At 40.2% G+C, this 24184-nt stretch overlaps 1 long non-coding RNA gene across 1 annotated transcript; it reads left to right on the top strand.

Moving 5' to 3' along the window:
• The first annotated feature begins 462 nt into the window (after positions 1-462).
• LOC145783381 (uncharacterized) lies at positions 463-5320 on the top strand. The gene is made up of 3 exons (XR_014290926.1): positions 463-634; positions 1976-2185; positions 2617-5320. It is a non-coding gene; the product is annotated as an uncharacterized LOC145783381 (long non-coding RNA).
• Positions 5321-24184: the final 18864 nt, after the last annotated feature.

The raw sequence follows: 24184 nt of genomic DNA, 5'->3' as shown, positions 1-24184 counted from the left end.
CAGAAAAACCAGATTGTTTTTGTTTTAAAACTAATCAAAGATACCGTAAGTTAACCTTTTTTTTCCAAACAACCTCATTGCAAAAAGATCAATAAGGCTAATACAGTTTACAACTTTATACGGTATATAATTGGCAAATAAATGAAAGCGTAGTTCAGGTTTAGATGCATTATACTGAATTAGAATATGTAGGCTACAGTATTGTACGTAGGCTATGCTGTTTTATTAGCCCTAAATCTATGAAGGCCGAGTGGTTATATTTGACTTGGCCTGCTACAATACAGGGCAGTACCGTACCGGTATAACACAATGTACCGGTATTCGATATAGGCTAGGTCTATGATTTAAAAGTAAAATTTAGTATGGTACCTACTTTAACAAACAAACCTAAGTCATGACATAGACTAGGCTATGTCAATGGTACATGATCAAGTGGTATTAATTTTTTTATATTGCAGTTAATATTGCTTCAATTAAAAAATAAAACATATACAATTAAATAAAAAACTGGTAGAACTTAAAATGTTGCTGCCCTGTACGATGAAAAGCATAATAGATACAAAGATAGGAGCTACCGGTAGGAAGTTGAAGAAAAAGCTACGGAAAGAAATGAAAAAAGATATAGGCCATCCGGGTAATTATTAATTTATATTCTGACTTAAAAAATATTAAATAATGATTGATAACAAAACAACTTACGGTAGGTAGAAAACGTTGCTGACATGGTAAAAAAACGTTTCTGCTGTTGCTGATGTCAGTGAGCTGAAGAGAAATCTAGTTCTAGTGTGAAAACATGTGTTGTTCATATTTTTGTAAACTGTAATGTTTTGGTTTTTCACTGTGTGTTTTACTACTTTTGTGTCATCATACTAATCTCAGGTGTACGACTGTACGTAATGCTTATTTACAGGGTAGCAACTGAGCTATCTAAACAAACTTTGTGTTGTTTTATTTATGTATTTGATGATCAGGGATGTTGATGATGAATAAACACATGGATTGAAATTAGCAATACGAAGTAAAGGCGTGGCTATATTTACAGCACTAGTGTTACCAGATAAGAAATTTTTCCATAATTTAGTAAAGTTTAAAGTAGCTGAAGACAAAAACTTGTGATTTATGAGATTTTGAAATCTTGGGCAAAACTCTTAGCTTAAACCTATCCTTGGCAACACTTTTTACAAAACAATGCTTTTTGATTGCAACCATGGTAATCCATGGTTTTGTCTTCAACCACTTTAAACTTTACTAAATTATGGAAAAATTTCTTATCTGGTAACACTAGTACTGTAAATATAATCACTTCGAATAAGTACTGTTACTGTAAGCTCACAGATACTACAACTATGTTGTGAGTGAGGATTTTAGTTTCTAAAATGATGATATGGGAGAAAATAATTAATACCATACCTAAAATTACAGAAATTGAAAAGTTGTTTGTGTAAGTCCTGTGCAGATAAGTCTTTTAAATTGATATTTTTCACAAAACTTGCACAAGAAAGATCACAACAGCTTTGTTGGAAATGCTTTCAATTTCTTGCTTTTAATGGAAGAATCTTCACAAAGTATGAAGTAGAGAGTGTGGTTATACTTAGTGAGTGACTTTATAGTATTGTTTCAACAATGTCACTGTGAAGCTGAATATATGCAATGACAATTACTCTTAAGTGCAAGCGCATGAGCTATATGAATGCAAAATCTGATTGTGGTCGAGCTGTTGGTTACCTTCAAAACAAAACTTTTCCTTTATATATACATGTTATGTTACCAAATATAAATCAAATATAGTTATTACTATCTAAACCCTTGACAGCCTGTTTTACCTAAAGGAGGATCATCAGAATGTCCTTATTCAAATAGAATCTCTTCTTGTTACTAAATATATTAATTATTGTGGAGATTCATCTGCTAAAATTAAGAAATTTCATGCTTAAAATTAGTAAAAGTTAATTACAAATGCTTATTTTATTTGCAGCTGTAGAACTGAAAGACCTGGATGACAAGTTCAGTGAGACTGTGAAAGCATAAATTTGTAATGACTTTCTGTCTTAAAGCATAAATTCCTTTGAAGACTTCACTGAGGGGTAATTATTACCTAGAATCAGAAAATGCAAGGTGATGATGTGAGAGTCCTGCTGGGGGTATTTAAGAAAGACCAAAAAGTTCACACAAAAATAAAATACAAGTAAGAAAAAGAAAATTTTTGTCTTGTCTGATAAGCGGATAATGCAAGTAACATCAGGACATGAAAAAGCATTGCATTGTAAGAACTATAACAGATGTCGAGCTAATTGTGTCTCTTGTCCTTGATATTAAAAATATTAAATATCTTCAAATTAGGTATACTGTTAGGTTACTTAGGTAGGTATACAAATACATATATACTGTATTAGGTATACAGGTATACATAATATACATAAAATTAATTGTATTAGGTATACATAATTAGGTATACATATATACTGTACAAACGTTTACATCCAAGGTCGACCAAGCGTGTTATTTATATATTGTTATTTAAGTGTTGAAGGTTTTTGACATAAATCAAGGAACTTCAGTACTTTTTTGTGGTTCTTTTTTATGCGGCCTGCATCATAACTTATATTTTTTTTTCAGGAATGTTTGCTCTCCATGTTAAAAGAAAACGCGTCAGCAATAGGGACAGCACTGTCTACTGCTACATACAATACAGATGAAGAAGCATTGTTTGGTCAATTGATTAACCACGCCAAACTTTGAATTTGACAAACACGCCTCTGATATGTGCATGTAACACAGTGTTTAGTATGTATGCACCATTCAACAGAAAAGCACATAAGTGTGATTTAACTTGTCTTGTCGGATTTTTTAATATTTGTGTTAATCACATAAAGTTTGCAGGTGATATTTGTTACTCTTCCCCCAGTTTACATGGTCCCAAACAAATATCTTCTAAACTACTGTGTCGGTTAATCGGTTATGCCTCCAGACATGGCATTGTTTGTAATTGTAAAAAATCTTTTGGGTGTTATTTTCTCAACATTTCAAACTTTCTTGAATCACACTCGCTTGAGCCTGAGAAATTTCTCTTTGTTGGGTCGGTTAAGTGTTTAGGTGTGTATACAATATACATGTAACTGTTTGTCTAATGAACTGGATATTTTGCGGCAAATGCGCTCACTTTGCTGCATTGCCAACAAATGAAAATCGCTATTTTATAAATGTTCAACGACTGTTAACCATACTCTGTTTTACTCATACTGTACGTCTTTTTATGCTTTGTAACTGTTGCATAAATATCGTCTTTTTTGTTTTAATCGTTTACGAGTAACTTATAATGATTAGTTTAGAACGCTACATAATCTGTCACGATATGTGAGCGCACGTGAAAATCAAATTAATTGTGTTTTTCTTCTTGATCAAATGATCACCCTGCTTGCCATCAGTTTGTTGCAAATTGCAATGTGACTGGTTTGAAAAGTGATAAAAGATTGGAGGGGAGTTTGGCACTAAAATTGTATTGTATGTATTGTAGTAATTTGAAGTAAGCCTTGGCTTAGACAATATGGTTTGCACTGACGTTATTCAGTTCATTTGAGATTATTTGAACATCGTAAAGAAGCTATTATATGCAACCCAGACAGCCGCTCTATTTGACCGAAATCGTACCCAAATTGGTAAAGATTTGGACCAGATAAAGTGGCTGTCTGGGAGGGCTGTGGAGTCTTGCGAAAAATATGCGACTCCTCGTTTTATAACTAGCCAACTCCGGCTTCAGAGTTTCCATTTTTTTTATAATTTTTATCGTTTTCCATTTTTGTAAAATTTAATTTCATCAAAGTTATGATCGAAATTGATACAGCGACTTTTACAAATTTAACAAAAACAAGCACTTCTATTTTCGGGTGAAGTTTTAGACCCAAATACGGCGAACAAGAAACAGGGATATCTATAACTACGGGATTTGAAACTCTGTGGAACTGAAAACCATTTTATACACCAGTAGGGTCACTTTTCTTTGTGCGCTGCTGTGATAAATAATCACATAAATTGACCTCAAAGGGCAGCAAGTGGTAGGCTAAACGAACAACTAAAAGTGTAACAATCAATTCACCTGCTGTAAATTGTAAGAATTATACACTTGCCTGCATGGTTTGTTTATTTGTTTGTGTTCCATTAGTGCAGTCATGTTGTATTTTGTTTGATGCTTAAAAACTTTCCAGAATGACTAGCTATTGGTTTTAGTTCTGATAACATCGTAAACGTATTGGTTTCGTATTGGATTGGTCTGTGAACAAGTTGATGATACAATAGCACATTTCACTGATTGCTGAACACTCCTCATTTACTTCTGATCCGATTTGCAGTACGCAAAATGCTAAAGAACAACAGTAGGCGGTTTTTGGACTCATTGCATTTATTCATTTTTTGGATTCATCGTTTTTTTTTCTAGCAGCGTAAATGCACTTTTATAAATCAATTAAATTTTAATGTGAGTGTACATTTCGTATTATTATTGTAAAATCGAATTTTGTATATCTTTCAGTCAGTATTGTATTTTGTTAATCTTTCTGTAGTCGTAGTAATGTGATGACCCTACTGATGTATAGCACTGGATAGAGTTTCCAATCCCGTAGTTATAGATATCCCTGACAAGAAGTTATATTCTTTTAAAAAGAGTCTAAACAAAAATTTTGTTTTTCGTTATTTTGTATCAAGTCGGAGTGAGCCTTTTAAATTACTCCATTCCGGACACGCCAAAATTCCTCCGATTCCACAGCCCTGGTTACATTACATATGTTGTTCTGTATATTGTTTGCAATTATTTGAATTTGTATATCTAGTTTACTTTGATATGTGTGGCTGATAAAGTGCTTATTGTCTGCAAATGTGTGGACTGTGCATTCACAATGATGTGTGGACTTACATATATGCACTGTACCGTCATTTTCATGCTTATACCAGATTAGATTATTTCTTGCTATAGTAATCGTTCGTTGTGTTACTTGGTTCAATCAGTGTTTAGACTTAGAACGTTTACTGCCACTGGTATGATTGATATCACTTATCATTATTATGAATATTTCTAGTCGTTAGAGTAGAGTAAGTTTAAGATGATTGGTGTAGGTTCTTTTTCAAAGGATTCAATATTGCAGTGTATGTTCAAGTCTTGGTTTCATCATATGCCTAAGCCTTATGCTAGGCCTATTTGCCCATTGTAGATACGAATGTAGCTACACTATCTGCGGCTTGATTTTTCTTTTTTTTACGTTGTAGTTATCGTCAATTTTCGTTTTCCTCAACTTCGAAGCCTTATTACAATAATACAATATACTGGTACACCGTAGTTGCTTGCTTTGGTACATCCGTGCTTGGTTTGGTAGTTTTTAGAGCAAAGAATTAAGAGCCCGACGCGTGTAGCTGTAGCCTATATTGCCAGTCTTACATGACTGTTGATGTTTGCAGAGCATCTGATGTCAGCCACAGCCTGTACTTTTTGGAAAGTTGTGATGCGGAGATATGTTAAGGCAAGACCGTCTTGGTTAAGGGCAAACCATAAAAGTTGTAAGAGAAGCGGGGAAGTTAACACAAGATTCCAAATGAAATTTCACAAATGGTCCACTTGGTCCACCAATTGTATTTTCTAACATCGCTGAAATAAAAGTAACCTGCGCTTGCAATTTGTTTTTATTCTGACCACATAAGTTAATATATGGCAAACATAGCAGAGGTCCAAAAAAGGGTAGAAGCGACAAAGCGGAGCTGACACGTTTTGTCAAGAAAGCAGATCATCTAAGGTACCTACTACTACTCATTCTAAACTACGGTAACGATGGAAGCATTCCTCCATTATGTCACAAAATTTTGTTCTCCCAGGACCCAGGTCATCCCTTCTTTGAAATATGGGTGCACCAACCATCTAAATGTTTTGTGAAAAATTTATTAAAAATACCGTAGGCTACCGTCTTCAGTTTGTTTTGTTGGTTAATCAGCCAGGAAGTGAAGTAGGCCTACTTGTAAAGAACAATAAACAAACTTTTTTTAAAGTAGCCCAGGTCTATGCCAGAAGAAAAACTTCATTGTTATTTGCAAGTAGTCTTGCATAGGCTACTTTTCAAAAAAAAAATACCAAATTTTCTTGTTGACGAAGCATCCGAGCGGATTTAAATGCAATGTCGGGCTTTGTTATAACTTTGAAAGTTTGTCAACGGATATATGAACAAGCTTACTCACTCAATGGCTTCCACACGCTTAACGTCTTATTTCTATGGAAACCAATGTGAACATGTCAGCGCAAATCATAAAGCCGAAACACGCCAGACATGAAAACACGCCCACCCGCTATATGCTAAATGCTAGACAAGCTCAGTGTGAACCCCGCATAAGTAAGAGAAAGATGAGAAGAGTAGGCTACTACTCGCAAGCTAAAGTTGCAGTGGCGATTATAAAGTTAAAAGAAAATGATTTTCTTTTCATGAGGACAGAACGCTTTTATAACTCCACTTAACTAGCTGAATCATTCGAAGGAAATGTATTCTACCGTACATTGCAAAGGATTCGATAGTTGTTGTAATTGACAAATGTATCAACAAACTCAACCATATCGTCGATGAGTTTGAAGTTCCATGAAACTTTCATCGTATGTCTGTTGTGCAGTTGCGGGCATGTAGGACAAATTTAAACCATTTGTAGGCTACAACAACGACATTTTTCAAGACATTTTGGATGAGTTGGTACTTTTGACAGAAAGCCACACAGCAAACTTCAGCTGCAAACCAGAAAGAACCACCCCATAATCTCTACACAAGGAATTATTAATTGCAAATTTCGAATGGTTTTTCCAAATACTTTTGTTATGATTTTTTTTGTGTTCCGGTAGCTAGCTCCAACGGTTGCGCTTTGAGAACGTGGTTTTAGCAATTACTGAAATTTTTAAAGAATTGTTTGCGCTCCAGTATAGGCCTATGACTCAAAACCGATTGAAAAGCCTAACTATACATGTTGTGCATCAATTCAGACGTCGCAAAATTTTATCATTTGATGCTGTGATCCGTAACTTTGCATTGCAAAAAGTCCAGAAAGGGTTGAATTAAATCAGGGATGTCCAAAGTCCGGCCCACGGGCCAACTCCGGTCCACGAGACGTTTTTGTATGGCCCGCGCCTGTTGTTGTACAATGTGTTACTTTGGCCTGCAGACACACAAAAATCATATAAATTCAACTTGCAGTTTTCAGAAAAATTATTGTGGCTGTTGGCCGCGAACACTTATTATCAAATCTGGCTCGCGTGGAAAAAAGTTTGGACACTCCTGAATTAAATGTTTGGTTGAACTATTTTCGTTGCCTGTAGGCCTATTGTATGTTTACAAAGCTTTCTAGACAAAATAGTTTGCCTCAATGGCATTTTTGCTGCAAGTGTAATCCAGTGATTATATATTGATGATTTTTACATTGAAGGAAGTTCTTTTCATGCTGAGGAAAGTAGGCTAATTTCAGCTTAACACGAACATGCAACACAAGATACAAATTAGTTGTATATTTGCTAAAAAATATTATGGGGCCCATTTTACGTATTGCTTCCCGACCAGAGCTGACTTCTCTCGGAGGCCCTGTCCGAGAGAGGAGGAAGTCGGGCAACTTAGGCTACCTCCTAGCATAACATTGTAAAGTAAAAACGAGTAGTTTTTCACTTTTGCCGGGGCTCATTTTTATCAACAAAACTTAAGATGATTCAAACTAACAATGACGGTAGTTCAAAAGGATCAAGTGCTCTGTCAATTTCCCTAATATAGGGTAATTTAATGTAGGCTATATACTTGTAAAATAGGCTATTTCAACTTACCCTACTAAAATTGGTTGTTTTCAATATCTTTTGGCAAAAACAGATTTCTTATCCGTTTGAACAGATAACGCATGGCGCAGTCATACCCAATTACCCATGGCTTTTCATTACCCTTTGTACTTGACGCTTTAAAAACCAAGAGCTAGATCGGAGGCTGAGTCAATGCTAAAGTAGCTACAGGGCCTGTGACGCGACAATTTATCGAAAGACAATTTATCGAACGACAGTTCATCGAACGACAGTTTATCGAAAGACAGTTTATCGAACGACAATTCATCGAAACGACAGTTTATCGAAACGACAGTTCATCGAAACGACAGTTCATCGAACGACAGTTTATCGAAACGACAGTTCATCGAACGACAATTCATCGAAGGGGCTAGGGGCTAGAGGCTAAGGGTTAGGGGCTATAGGGGCTAGGGGTTAGGGTTAGGGTTAGAATTAGGGGTTGGGGGTTAAGGGTTAGGAGTAGGGGTTAGGAGTAGGGGTTAGGAGTAGGGGTTAGGAGTAGGGGTTAGGAGTAGGGGTTAGGGGTTGGAGGTTAGGGGTAGGGTTAGGGTTAGGGGTTGGGGGTTAAGGGGTTGGGGGTTAAGAGGTAAGGTTAAGGGTAGGGTAGGGTAAGGGTTAGGGGTTAGTGGTTAGGAGTTAGTGGTTAGTGGTTAGGGGTTGGGGGTTAAGGGTTAGGGGTAGGGTTACGGTTAGGGGTTAGGGGTTAGTGGTTAGGGGTTAGTGGTTAGTGGTTAGGGGTTAGGGGTTGGGGGTTAGGGGTTAGGTTTTCGATTAACTGTCGTTCCAGGCCCGTAGCCAGCCGGGGGCCAGGGGAGCCTCGCCCCCCCTGAAAAAAGTTTTGCCCCCCCTGGCAAAATCCCAACATTCAAGAGCAACAGCTACAATTATAATAATTTTGCCCATTTAAATTTTTTCGGCCCCCCCTAAAAAAAAGTTGCCCCCCCCCTTGCTCTGCGGTCTGGCTACGGCCCTGTGTCGTTCGATAAATTGTCGTTCGATAAACTGTCGTTTCGATAAACTGTCGTTTCGATAAATTGTCGTTCGATGAATTTATTGTCGTTCGATAAACTGTCGTTTCGATAAACTGTCGTTCGATAAACTGTCGTTCGATAAGCTGTCGTTCGATAAACTCTCGTAGTACCTACAGGGCCGTAGCAACAAAGAACGTGGCCCCCTCCGAACATAAGTCCGGGGCTCCATCTAACACAGAAACTGGAATGTAGTATTCATTTTACACAACATGTAGGGTTCATATTATGTGTACACAGTAGAGGGCATAGTTCCGCTAACCGCTAATTAGCGAAGCTAACGCTTTGGTTAGCGGATTAGCATTTTCGCTAATATTTAGAAATTTTAGCGGACTCGTTAGCGAAAGTAAATTTATTGGAAATCCGCTGATTTCTTTGTTGAAAGCTAACTTTTACATTAGCTGCGCCCACAAATGTGTACACATAGGTCTACAGTGACAGTGTGGACATATATTCCATAATTACGCAAAGCGCTTCTTTCGAGCCTTGTTCTGCGCAAATTGTAATGGGTCATAGTCCAGGGATCTGGCAATCTTGTTTTCGATGGTAGGCTAATTGCAAGAGTAGAAAGCCTGTCATCTGTCATGGTTGAGCGCAGGATATTCTTGATCAGTTTCATTCTGCTGAAGGTCCTTTCAACACTGGCGACAGTAACTGGTGTGGTCGGTCAGAAGAATTTTGGTGCAAATGCAAAGATTCGGATATATCTACTAAAGGCTGTTCTAAAGGCTTGTTACGTTAAAAAAATGCTTGCCGTGACAAGACCTCTCTCTTTCTCGATGACATAAATAAAACGATTCAATTCCAGTATTAGTTCGTTGGCATCAATGTCTCTCATTTTTCTCTTAAATTTTTTGCAGTGATTGTCCACTGTCCAGTTCTATTGTCCTCCATGTTAGCTCAGTGGTTACGTGCCCGCTCAAGACTACGCGGCGCAAGTTCGACTCTCGGGGTGTGCGCTTGAACAACCCATTTCAGGACTGCTCTCCATTCAGCGGCACTTAGTGAATGGAATATTTTTCTGGCAACAACACTTCAATAAACGGAAGCTTCACTTTGCCAATCTCGGTAACCGGCCCTGCGTCAAGAGCCTCCACAAGTATGCGAAACTACCAGGAGTAATCAATCAAGGCTTTGTCAGTCCGAGGATAAAGATTCAAAACCAACCAACCCAACCATTTTCTCTGAGACACTTCTTCAGGCTGCCAGCGTTGTACAGAAATTCAAACAACTTGTACCACTCCACGAGTTCGTCAAAGCGCGAAGAAACAGAAGACACGGCCTGATCAGTAAGAACAATAAAAAAATTGCGATTTGAATTTTTCTTCAGCAGAAAGCCGACTCGAATCATCAGCACATTCGTAACCAAACATTCTCTTCCTACGTCACACCGTATTTTTTGAAAACACCTGCTCAATACCAATAAGCTCTGCTATTTCGCGTGCATTTGTGACCACGTGGTTATATCCTGTATTTCGATAGTCTTCCAAAAACTTCGGCGGAGGGGCCCTCATTCCTTGCGGGGCCCCTTCCGATCGGAGGGCGGTTTCTACGCCTCTGAGTAGCTACTTGAGTACTTCAGCAGTTTCAAATTGGTGCTTCTCTGCATTGTGAGGAGTAGTAGATACAGTTCTAAAAGGGATTTACACCAGTAGTCCACTAACCTATTTATACAGCGAAAGGACTGTTCAATAGACAATCAGCTGATAAATTAAATGAAATTAAACAAAGAAGTAGGCTAATCAAAATAAGAGAAAGCTGGGAAGAGTAGGCTTAATAATTGCACGCTAAAGTTGTAGCAACTGTGAAATTAAAAGATAAAGAAGATTTTCCTTTTCTGGGGACGGAATGCTTTAATAACTCTGCTTTACCAGCTGAATCATTCAAATGAAATGTAGGCTATTCTACCGTAGGCAATGGATTGCAATGGATTCGCTAGTTGTTGTTGGTACTGACAAATGTTTCAACATACTCAAACATATCCTTGATAAGTTTGAAGCTCTATGGAAATTCCATCGTATGTCTGATGTGCAGTTACAGGCTGCACGACAATGACATTTCTCTTGACATTTTGGATGAGTTGGTACTTTTGAAGGAAAGCGACACAGCAAACTTCAACTGCAAAGCTGAATGCGCCACCCTACGATTTTTACGCAAGGAAATCATTGATTGCAACTTGCGAAACGTTTTTCCAAATATTTTTGTTGCTTTGAGGATTTTTTATGTACCGGTCTACCTAACTACAAACTTTCAACAGATGTTAGTGGAGAAGATAGTTTTAGCACGCTGAAATTTCTAAAGAATTTTTTACGCTCTACCATGATTCCAAACCGATTGAACAACCTCGGCATGCTGTGCATCAATTCAGGCGTTGAAAAATCTTTATCATTTAATGTTGTGATCCGTATCTTTGCATTGCACAAGATCCGGAAAGAATTGGATGCTTTGTTAAGCTACTTTCTTTGCCTGTGTTGTGTGTTTTCAATTTTTTCTAGACGAAATAGTTAGTAACAATTGCATTTTTCGGAAAGTAGGCCGAGTAATTTTTGCAGATATTCGTGTCGATAGAAGGCTTTTTGATATCGATAAGTTGTTAAAATCGGAGCTTTTAAAAGACTTCAATTTCACGCTGAGAAAAGTAGATTAAATTCAGACTAAAACTTAAGACGAAAATGCAACGCATCATAGGCTTACAAATTTGTTGCTTTTACTTTTGCTGAAAAATGTTTTGGGCCCATTTTTCGTATTATTTTCCGACAAGTCCTGATTTCTCTCGGAGACCCTGAACATGAGCCCTTAGTTGATGCAAGCAAAAATTGCTTACTTTCCGCTCCACATAAAACTTGGTTTGTTTAAAATTTTGTGAAAGCCATGGATAAACAGGGTGATGACTTTAAATATATTTGCGAGTTGTTTGCTAACCAATCAGGTGCAAGATTGAAGTAGGGAACATTTGTTGGACACGAAATAAAAAAGTTATTAAGAAATGAAATCTTTAAAACCAGATTAACGTCAACAGAACTTGAGGCCTGGAATGTGTTTATAATGGATGTACAAACTTTTTTGGGAAATACAGAGCACCTAACTATAATTATACATAAAATGTTAGCCAAATGTTAAGACACAGGCTACCTGTGAAGTGATGGAGGCTCGAATGTCACTAAAAATATATTTTTTGCATTTCCATTTTTTTCCAAAAAGCAATGCAGGTGTCAGCGACGAACAAGAAAAATGATTTCATCAGAACAGCAAAAGATAAAAGAATGTGGCCAAGGAAACGCCGCTTTTGAGCTATGATGGCTAACTTTTCTTGGTCTCTTCGAAGAAACACTTACGAAGACCATCACAGGAAGCGAAGATGTCAACAGATCTTTTAAACTGTTCTCTTCAATTTATTTGTTGACATCTCGGCAAACTGAACTCTGAAAATGGCTGAGATTTATGCAGGGCCGTTGACAGGATTTCTCGGGCCCGGTACCAATTTATTTTCGGGCCCCCTTCGGCCTTCATCGACTATGTTATGAAAATAAAGGTTGTTTACAAACTTTTATTGATGTCGTTTAAGCATGGTCATTTAACAAATCTTGCGCAATCTTAAAATTTCTTGAACCGCAAAACTTACTATCTCTATCTAGCGGCTGCTTTTTTGAACTTTTATTTGTCACATGGCGCTAGAGTATTCTAGGCTCACCAGAAGAGAATTTACAGCAAAGGTAGTGCAGACAGTCAGAAAGTTTCCAATTTGATTTGGGAAAGGTGTTTGGGCCTCGATCAAACATTTGCTGATTGCTGCAATCTGAAAAGCGGTTTTGTGCAGTTTTTAGTGCAGTGCAATGCAATTTTTAGTGCAGAAACAGGGATAGCAATCTTCTTACCTGTGCCATTTCAGTTTGAGTTTAAACAAATATTACCGGTAAACTGTTTATGTTGAAATTCGTGTTTCGGGTAATATTCATGGTTAGGGAAATCACTATACTAGACTAAACTAAATTCTTACTTTACTGTTTGGTGGCTGAAGTGGCTATTTGACCACCAGAAAGCTGAAGTAAAGTGCTGTGTTAAGCCCTTTGTGGGCCCCCAGGGCCAAAATAATTTTGAGCCCCTTATTGGCAAGCAGACTTATGATAATGTAGTGTGTATGTTAACTGCACTGATATGGAAAGGTGGTTCACTTCACTAGACTTTCTCACCAGTTGAGAAAACAATACAAATGTAAATAAGAGCAAACACAGGTCTATCAAGTCATAGCTACACCTTTGCTTGCAATGAAAGCCAAAAGTGTTAACGATTTCCAAACATACTGGCAACGGTCATGAAGCGTATGGGTCATTCAACCCAGATCTTATATTATATCACACAGTAGAAGCTGGTATCAAAATTTGACATGCTTATCACATTGAGTTCATACAATTTTTTACATCGGACAAGACTTGACAAAATTATGAGAATTTCAAATTGGTTACCTACATTTAGAAGCAATTTTTTCCAAAAATTACAATTGGCATTTGAAATTTCACTAACCTATTATTTTTAAATGTATATATAGCCATAACATAGCAAAACAGTTTAGAAGTGCAAAAAAAAGTGAATTCACAAATGCTTTAACAAACAACATTTTAACACTTTCACCAAGTGGTAATTATGTTTTGCCTTATAGGATCGCCGAGGTGGAGGCTGACTTGGTGACCTCATAAGGTCTTTCGCTTCTTTCCTATCTCACTTTTATGTAATGTACCAGTGCATTTGATGTGATATTTTGTGAAAAAAAAAATAAACCAGTGATTGATTGATTAAACCACTCAGTGCACTCACCTATACAATACTTTCAAAAAGCTAACAAGTACCCAATCAAAATGCTAACATGAAAACTCAAGTGTACTCAAATGTGCATAATCAGGAACTTAAGTACGATAAAAACAATAGTTTACCAATCTAGTGATATACTTTCAATTCACAACAGAACAGTGTTAATCCATAACAGCACAGAATGGCGTACCGTACATGGTTTATTAACTAGGCCTACTCACACAAGATACACTATTATTAGAAACCTGTTGTTAATCATGCTATATTTCACTAAAACATTTTTTTTATTAATTGCTTTATTTTTGGAACATTGTGGTTGTTGAATTTAAGAAGCACAATTATTATGAGCAGCGGTTGCTGTAATCTAACTGTTGAATTAACTTTTCTACATGTCATTATTTTTTCATATACAAACACCATTGGTCATGCTAAAAACAGTTGTTATTGAAATGGTGCATAAGTGCTGACTTATGTAGATGAAGTTTAATAACTTCATCACATGTTGCAACTACTTCACAGGAATCACAGCATACATAAGAAAATTACTATGATCTTTAACAAAACGGAGCAATATTTACAGTGTAACACTAGTTAATAGGTTTCTAGGTACGGTCTAACAGCTTCATCACTCACTGACAACTTTGCAGTACTCAGAAAGCCTTCATAGGTTACTGGTGCTTAATGAAATGTTATAATGCTTACTGCACAATACCGGCTAACTACAACCTAGTTAAACTTTTATAACTTCATAAACAATCATCAACCCAGCAGTGTACAGAACACAGCAGAAATATAACTAATAGTAAACACAGGTCTATCAAGTTATAGCTTCATCTTTGCTTGGAATGAAAGAAATGAAACATAAAGCAGCAACGATTTGAAATCACAAACAAAATACTGGCAACTGTCATAAAATACTTATTATACTGGTATCTAAATGTAATACGTATGCTGGTTACACTTGCTGATAGCTACCTCTGTAAAGTCAGGGATATTTATAATTGCGGGATTGTAAATGCTAAAAATGAAATGCTAATTAATCTATGAGAAATGCTATTTTGTTTACTGTTCACAATGTTTTAGCAATAAACAAAATATGACTGCACAAATGGAATAGGCTACAATTAAGACAAACATTTTTATGGCCTACAGTTAAAGGCAGGTTAATTGATTATATACCTATTACACTACTCAATGTTCGCTAATTACTTGCTGACCTTTGACTTTGAGGTCAGTTTTTGAATTGTTTGTCTTACTTTTGGTGGTCGTTCTTAAGCTTGTGGCCTGCTGATCACTTTATCTGGTTCTTACCACAGCAATTAAAGACATGGGTAAAGATGGCATTAAATGCTTCATGGTTTCTGGTACATTCAAGGTTTAACATTTGGCTCAACATAACTTTTAAAAAAAAAAACTATGCAAAGACCTTGGAGAAAAACATTCCCTTGTTTGGAACATCTGCAAAACTTTTACAGCACGTCTGCACCATTGCTAATCATAGTAAACGAATGTATTCCAATTGCAATAACGGCAAAGCAAAGTTTGCTTGGTTCTGACAAACCTCCATGGTCAGCCATTTTAAAGAATTCCTCTTTGAGAGTTTTGTTTATCTGAAATGTTCAAAGCAAGAATGTCGCTAGTTCAAACAAGACATCTTCTTTATGAAATGCTGAATGAAATCTTGGTACATAGCAAGGTTACACCATTCTAGAACTAGATTACCGGTTGTAAACCAGTATTATTCACTTTGAAGTAAAGCTTAAGAAAACAAAACACCCTGTAAAACCAAAACGTTAAGCTAAAAGTGCAACAGCCTTAATGCAGCTTCTGACACTTCAAAAAATACTTTTACCTTGCAAGTTATACCGGTAGATGTAGAAAAAATATTTTATTGTTAAATGGGATATCAATAGACCAACCATACTTTAAGCTAGTCCAGTATTACAAAAAGTATTTCATGTGTCTTGTTTACTTATTGGCAGACTTCAAAATCAATCGTACCTGACTCTTAAAGTTTATGCTAACGAGAAGCTAACCTACAAAACATGAACGCTTTCACCTTATGCTAAAGAAAGGTTTCAATCTATGCTTTTGCAAAATTTAGACAAGGCATTGCAATTAAGTTATGCAAATGTCTTATATAATTTGCCCATTTATGACAATCATTTTAAAATGAGCTGTCTACTTCGTGGTTTAACCTATAACAGTAGTACACAAAGTATGGTGACCCTACCACTACCAGTGTATAAAGCGGTTTCAGTTCAACAGTTGCCAATTCCAAAGTTTTACCACAAAATACGAAAAAATAAACAACCAAAATAATTAAAACACATTTATCTTAAACACACCTTTGTAGGAATTGGGCCTGTCTTGATTTCAAGTATTCAATTGCAACCAACCTGTTTTATTTCAAATGCAGGTAATTTTACTAATGTTGTCACATTTTAACTTAAGATAATGTGGTTTTTAGAGATGTTTTGGTATAAGGGCCCAGCATCTCATTGGTACCGGTACCGGGCCTAAATTATCTTGTCAATGAACAAGTAGGCTACACGCAGTAAACTTTAACAACTAAAAAACAGATTGTTACTGAAACGCAAAAGTCAATTACCTGTGGGCCCCCTGAAATTCTATCACAAAATAACGACCAAGATAATGTGGTGATTTTAGAGATATTTTGATATAAGGGCCCAGGCCCAGCATCTCATTGGTACCGGACCTAAATTATCTTCTCAATGGAAGTACACACAGTAAACTTTAGCAGCTAAAAAACATGTTGTCACTGACACGCAAAAGTCAATTACTAGTAGGCCCCCTGAGATGGTGGGCCCAGTACCCAGAAGGGGGCCCAGTACTTTACCATCTGACGGCTAAAATAGCAGTTTTAACCTCTGATGGCAATTCCTTCAGATCTGATTATATTAAGATCTTGATTATGTTTGAAGTCGCGGGGAATTTTTAAAATCCGGGCCCCTCAAATATTCCGGGCCCGGGTCCAAAAGTACCACCTAGACCCCCCTGTCAACGCCCCTGGATTTATGCAAATATACCTAAACTTAGGTCCCTTAATACGGTTGTAGGTATTTATGATATTGTAATGATTATTTGGTTGGCATTAACAAAAAAGCTATGTGAACTTAGGCCTACTTGGATTCAAACAAGGCTATGTTAAACCATCACAAAATTTCTGCTCCAACCGAAACTCAGTTTATTCTACAACAAACGAATTTTAAACTATAGTAAAAATGGTAAAGTTTTCAATAATGGTAAGTGTTTAATATTTTTAAAAAATTAAATAACTCTGACGTGATACAGCAAAACCGAGTTCAGATGCGGAATCAGCATTTTAAATTACATCCGGAATGGATATTCATATCTCAGTACTCGAAATGTCATATTTCTTGTGGCATAGTAGGCTGTTACATAACAAGCTATATTAATTCATAGATATTATTATTAAATTATTACTGTATTATTTATCTGCATCAGACAAAGCTGCTCATATCCAAAGCAACAAAATAATACACAAACTGCAAATGCACAAAGGTCACAAAGAACCGATTTTGATGTTGTCAGTTTGAACATAATAATAATAAATAAAATGACCTGCGTTTTTCTGGTGACTATATATGAGCTGGTGACTTTATACCACCTGTTGTTAGTACTGATACCCAGCTTTTATTTCCAACGTTTTGTCAGTCAGCACGACTGACTTCATCAGAAAGGCTGAAACAAGTAAACACTAAGGTACCTGTTTAGCAGCAAAATAAGCCAGTTACACCGTGGACTAAGTTTCAACGGAGAAGAACCAAAGAATGCAGAATATTATATAGCTATGTGGTTGTGGCCTGTTGATTGATTGTTGGAATCTTTATCCTCAAACTAGAAATTTTCTTTGAGAGCTTAATCCTGGCAGCTTCGAATATGCTACTTGTAGAGGCTTTGAATCACTCACGCAAGGCCGATTACCGAGATGCGACCAGGACTGCCGGCCGGCGTACCGAAAGCGCCGCCGCGATTTCAAAGGCGATCAAGAAGAATTCTTGGCTCTCAATTAAGGAAAATCAGTCAGTTTATTGCTCAGTTTGTTGTTCTGCAGTGAAACGAAATCAAAACTTGGTCAGGAAAGTTGAAAATAAAAATTCTCAGCAAAAAGAAAATTGTCAGTTTTAGAAACAGTAAATTTCCTAGCTGCCAGTGAAAAATACGGTAACCTACTCAGTCTCGAACCATTCGGAAGTTTAAAGAAAGGAAATTCGTCAACCTCAAGTCTTTAGTACCCTACCCAATCAACACGGAATACTTTAATACCCAATCCTTACCCTAGCTAACCTTTCCCACCTAGCTAACCCTCATCAAGCACCGGGATTCGCAATTCCAGCCCGGGCTTGTTACCCCCATCTTTACCCTGAAGATCACACTAATTTTTGGTTTAAGAAGAAAGAAGATCAAAAAAAAGACTTTAAAAACTGTAATTATTTGTGTTTTGTTGTTTTATAGTAATTTTCATAAATAAATTCAATTCCAGTTGCAACACTTAAAAACCAAAAAATCCTAGCCTAATTTTTGAACATCTTTGCACAAATATTGCCACTCAGTTGTTATCAATTCGAATAATTTTAGTTATATTGTGTAACCAACTTGTGTGCTTTCTAAATTTTTGTAAAAATAAGCTAATTGACCCATCTATTTTACCCAAATTATCACCCATTTCGACCATTTTTTTTTATCATAGCCTTTTAGCTTTAATTGTGCGAAAATCCTAGTGTTGCCAGTGATCTTTCAATATAATTTTATTTCTTTCTTCTTAATCTTACATTAGACGTTGTTCATATTTTCTTTTCACTTGGAATCTCTCATCCTTGAACTGAACCGATTGTTTTCTACTAGTTTTGCAACCCTTTGACTTGTCTATTTTATTGTTGTCCTGTATTTTAGCCGTAAAGTATCTCGCATGGTCACTCTGCCAGCTGGCATAAAGTTTAATGGTGACATCACAATCGAAAATTCAAACACCTTTTTCAATCTGTCGCACTAATTTGTAATCAAACTTTGTTTTCTTTTCAACTTTAACCGACATTTCCATTGTAGTATTACTCATTAACGTAGAATCAACGTAAATTGTTTTATTTTATTTGTCAATTCTTTAGCAAATCTCTGATTCAACCCTCAATTTGATTGCAATCTGCCACTTGTTATTTAAATTGTTAGTTAACTCTCCAAAACATAGAAACGTCGCTTTAAACTTTAAACAATTAATTTGATTGCAATCTGTCACTTGTTATTTAAATTGTTAGCTAACTCTCCAAAACATAGAAACGTCGCTTTAAACTTTAAACAATTTGTAATAACCAGCTTTTTAGAACTATTTTATTTAAACCATGTCTCGCTTTTCAAGTCGTACAGGTTTGAAGACTTCTAGAGGTAACCTGGCCGGTGTTGGTTTCTCCTTCCCACCTTCTCAGTCCACTGGCTTAGGCTGGCCGACGAGGAAGCAGGTTCCTGTGAGTGGTCACTCACTCAACCCAGATGGTGAAGCCTCCCCGGTAGACTCACTGCTTTTTGCGAACTCGTCACTTCGTCACGGTGACGAGGGTCCGATCCGCAATTCCACACCACATCGTGGCCACCCCACCCATTTCGAGTCACCCTTCCAGAGGTCGAATAGACTGCAGTCCGTCTGCCCTATTCGCCTCACCCTCCCAAATCTATTCCCCCTTCTCTGTCCTTTCTCCACTTGCAGGAGGGCATCTCAACCTTACCGAGATGTGCAGGCGTATCAGGACTAGTGATGCAAGCCGCGCCGCGCCGCGTACGCGGCCGCTTTTGACTTTTTCGCCGCGTGCCGCGCCGCGCCGCGTGGAAGGTTGAAATGACAAAGCCGCGCCGCGCCGCTTGCCGCGTAAACTTTCAAGAAATTAATTTTTCGTAAACGTAAACTTTCAAGAAATTAAACTTTCGTAAACGTAAACTTTCAACTTTTCAAGAATCAGCTATGAAACTTCAAATTTAAATTGGAAACACGGATCAGTTATTTTTCCCTTCGGAAACCCTAAGATGGAAAGCTATGCAAATTGCAAATGGCTTGCAGTTGACAGGGTTTTAGGGCTTGCTTGTCAGGGAAGCTGTACGAATGTTTTTGGTTAGTAGCCTAGCTGATAAGCTCAGTTACCAGGCTATAGGCCTAGCGCAACTACCGCATTATTTACTATATCAGTTAGCCCAGTGAGTTCAGGCTATACGTTTTACTCTTGTGTGTGTAGTTCATATAGCCACTGGCATTATAATTGCATTATTGCTTACAAAAAGTGTTCAGAAGTCCTGATACTGGATCCAGGAACATTCTATTTGTCTTAGTTTGTATTATGTCTTAGAACTTAGATGCATTGCTGATAAGAGAATATGATCTGGTTAGCCTGGCCAATTAGTGCACAACTGTATTGGTACTAGGTTACCAGTTATATGCCATGGATGCTTTTTCCTACAATTGACTTTCTAAACAATAACTCGTTAAAATATTTTTTTTTAATTTTGTAATTTGCGGTGTGCGGTGCGGTGCAGTGTCAAAGTTCCAGATAAATTGCGGTGTGCGGTGCGGTGCGCGGATAGATGAGTCAGTTGCGGTGCGGTGTGCGGATAAAAATTTTGGGTTCGCTGCATCTCTAATCAGGACCATATGCGAGCATTTCATGGTTCGCGCGCCGAGTTCCTGATCACCTGCAGCAGGTGCTGCCGTGTTCTCCCTCGAGCTTACAAGCTGGATGGGGCCCAAGAGCACTGGCGATCCTGCCCCGAGGGCCTTCAATTGCCAACCTGCCTTCCCTGGCCGAGCAATGACCCGACACCCTCGGAGAGCCAAACCAGACCCCCTATGATGACCAAGCCTGGGCTTTCCTACGCCCCTGTTGTCAGGCGTGGAAGGCGCCGGCCCTCGACTGCAGGCGCATCGGTCGAGGGGTCATCCCCTCTTCTCCCTTCCTCTGTCATCCGTTCTCAAGTCTTTTGGCGCCAAGGCATAGACAGCACTTCCACTTCGCCCCCCCCACCTGAACTTTTCCATTCTATTCTAACTCATCCAGGCAAAACTTCACTCAGCCCTGCTGATACTGACAGCTTGCCTGATTTAGATGTGTTGTTTCTTCCTCGTCTGTCTTCGGCCGGACCTGGGTCGGAAAGTGAGGACTCTTCCGACTCGTCTGACTCGTCGAACAGCGAATCTCTTTCCTCTTCTTCCACTTCCTCGCCTGATAGCTCAACCACGGACGGTTACGGCCCTACTGTCAGAGCGAATCCTCTTCTACATGTACCCCTGCGCAAGCCGACCTCCACCGGATCCGTGGCAGTGGACTCGCTCGGTTTATCCAAGCCGGCTTCGCGCCCTTTTTCTTTTCCTTCTCTGCCACTGACGGCCACCACCGGAGCTGAAACTAGAGACTTAATCAGCTCTTCCAAGCCGCCCATGCAAACCTTTTCATCTAAGTCTCTTCAACATCCATCTCACTCCTCTTTATCCTTTAATCCTGTTTCCATCTGTCCTATACAACCTTGTTCCTCGACGCTGTCTGCTGAAGCCCAACCTTTTACCCCACCTACCCAAACCACCCACTCTAAATTCCTGCCAACTATCTCTTCCCAAACCTTGACTCGACCCCGAAGTGACACCATGACATGCAACCAAGCCACGATTGACCCCGGACTCCCACAGACTACCCCAGGGATGTCCATCACACCCAACAATCAACGATCCATCCAACACCCTGTTGAACCGGTCAGGGAAAGTAAGACGAAGAGCTCCAGGCGGGCTCTTCGCAGTTTAGTGAACCTTACTTTAGCGGGTGGCATAAATTTCGACCAGTTCTGCATCGAATTGGAAGAGTGGACCGCTGGCACTTCGCCGCCCAAGAGGACACGTCCTCGCAAACCACGCTTCAATCGTGGCGCCCGGGCTCGCGCGGCTCGCCGTCGTTCGAACGGGGGTTCTCCTCGGTCGGACGGTGGGGGTTCGCGCGGGAACGGAGCCCGATATCGTAGCGGCGTGGGGTTGCGAGCCGCCTTCTCGCGGGACGCGAAGGGAACGGTCCGCCGGATCGTTGAAGGAAAAAACTGTGACCGTCGTTGCGAAATCCCACCTCAAGAAATTGAAGAGAGATTTCGACGCGACATGACCGCTCCTGAAGCTGGGAGTTGCTCGCAGATGCCCGAGTGGATGAACGCCCACCGCTACGAGCATGATAATGTAAACCTCTCCCCCGTCGATGACGGTGAAGGTCCCATTACGGCCCGGGAGGTGGAGGCGGTCCTCCAGTCGCTAGATGTCGGTTCCGCCCCTGGTTCTGACGGATTGTCCTACGGTTTCTGGAAGATCCTGGACCCAAGAGGGGGACTCTTGGCCAGCCTTTTCGAGACCTGCCGGATCAACCGTCGTGTACCGGACCAGTGGAGAACCAGCAGGATCACTCTCATATGTAAAGACCCTGAGGGTGACCTGCACGACGTCAGCAACTGGCGGCCCATCTCCATCTGCCGAAACATATACAAGATTTACGCCGCCGTATTGGCCCGGCGCCTGCAGCGATGGGCGGTGGAGGGGAATGTTATCAGCCGAGAGCAAAAGGGATTCATGCCCACGGAAGGCGTCTATGAGCATGTGTTCATGCTCGACACCATCCTCTCGGATGCACAGTCACGCAAAAGGCCTGTGTCGGTTGCGTTTCTGGACATCCGAAACGCCTTTGGCAGTGTCCGGCACGAGTGCATAGCCGAGGTCCTGCGTCATTTCGACGCCCCCACAGACCTTATTGAATGCATCTCCGACATATACGTCGCTAACACCTGCACCGTCCGCTGCGGCAATGGTGAAACCGACCGTATCCCTGTGGGGCGGGGAGTGCGTCAGGGCTGCCCGTTGTCTGGGCTGCTATTCAATTTGGTCATCGAGGTGCTCCTCAGGGGCGTCCGTGACAAAACGGATTGCGGCTACAACCTTCCTGCCAAAGAAGACGACATTAAAGTGCGTTGTATGGCTTATGCGGACGACATCTGTCTCGTTTCTTCCGATCGCGAGCAGATGATCTCTCTCCTATCTTCTACCGATCCCTTCTCTTCCTGGTCCGGGCTACGGTTCAACCCACGCAAGTGTGGCACCCTATCCTATGGGAAAGTGTCGGCGTCCCGTCTGCGGGTCGACCCGAAACCTTTCTCCCTTGCTGGGGAGGAAATTCGGGTCATCCCCAAAGGCGAGACGTACAAATACCTCGGCGCTCGAACCGGCTACGCCTCGGACGCATCCCTAACCCAACCCTTCATCTCCACTCTGGAGAAGCACATTTCTTTATTAATGAAATCCTTTCTTACCCCAAGCCAGAAACTCCTGGCACTCACCTCTATCATTCTCCCGTCCGCGTCATACCATCTGCGAGTGCGGCGCTTCAGACAGTATGAGCTTCTGAAGCTTGACCGACTGGTATTGCGGTGTTTGAAGGTGGCGTGGCGTCTTCCCAAGTGGGCGTGCAGCGCGTTCTTCTACTGTAAGCCTGCATTAGGAGGTTTGGGCATTCTGAACTTGTGTCGCGAAAGTGACACGCTTTCGGTAGCTCATGCTTTCAAGATGCTGACGTCACCTGACAACATTGTCTCTGCCGCCGCTCTCGGGCAGCTTAGGCGTCATGCCTGTCTGAGGCTCGGCACTCCGGATCCCACGCCTGGTCACCTGGCCAGTTATCTAAACAGTGAACCTCCTCCCGACGGCGCCCGCTCTAGACCGTGCCCTACAGGCGAGAGCCTGTGGGGCCGTGTCCCGGCGGCCACCCGTCGTCTGAACGTACGCTGGTCCGCCCGCCCGGATGGCGGCCTTGAGTTGGCCGCGGGGAGCTCCACAATCACCCCTCCCTTAAGGAAAAAAGTGGTGCCGACCCTCCATCAACACAATGACTTGTGGTGGAGGAGACAGTGGGAATCCAAACCTGACCAAGGCAAGACGGTCAGTGCCCACTGCCTGTCCGGGTTCTCAAATTCCTGGACCCGGAGCTCCTGGATCACGCGGACCGAGTATTTGCGTACAAGGCCAGATTGAACCTATTGCCACTCAAATCCAAACCAAGCCATGGCCGTCCTTACCTACCTGCCATGTGTCGTGCGTGTGGGAAAGCGGAAGAGACTCTCCCTCACATATTGAATCACTGCCCTACCGTGATGACTGTCGTCACGGAACGTCACAATTCAATATTGAGGGAGATCGCGGGGCACGTGCCTGCCGAATGGCAACCCGGGCTTGCCATAGATAGTACGGTTCCACAGCACGTGGAAGCGGGCGGTGCCGATCTGCGTCCTGACATCGTCTTGCAACGCCCTGACGGTGTCACGGTCGTATGTGACGTCACATGCCCGTTCGACTACGGCGCGGATTCTCTTCGAAAAGCCGCCGACAGGAAACACGACAAGTACGGCGAGTTATGTGTCAACATAAAGGAAGACAGGAAGCGCCCTTGCAGGGACGTCCTGTCACTTCCGTTCGTCGTAG

Source organism: Aplidium turbinatum, chromosome 1 (assembly GCF_918807975.1).
Source record: "Aplidium turbinatum chromosome 1, kaAplTurb1.1, whole genome shotgun sequence".
NCBI lineage: Eukaryota > Metazoa > Chordata > Ascidiacea > Aplousobranchia > Polyclinidae > Aplidium > Aplidium turbinatum.
This window is presented reverse-complemented; position numbering and strand designations above follow the sequence as displayed.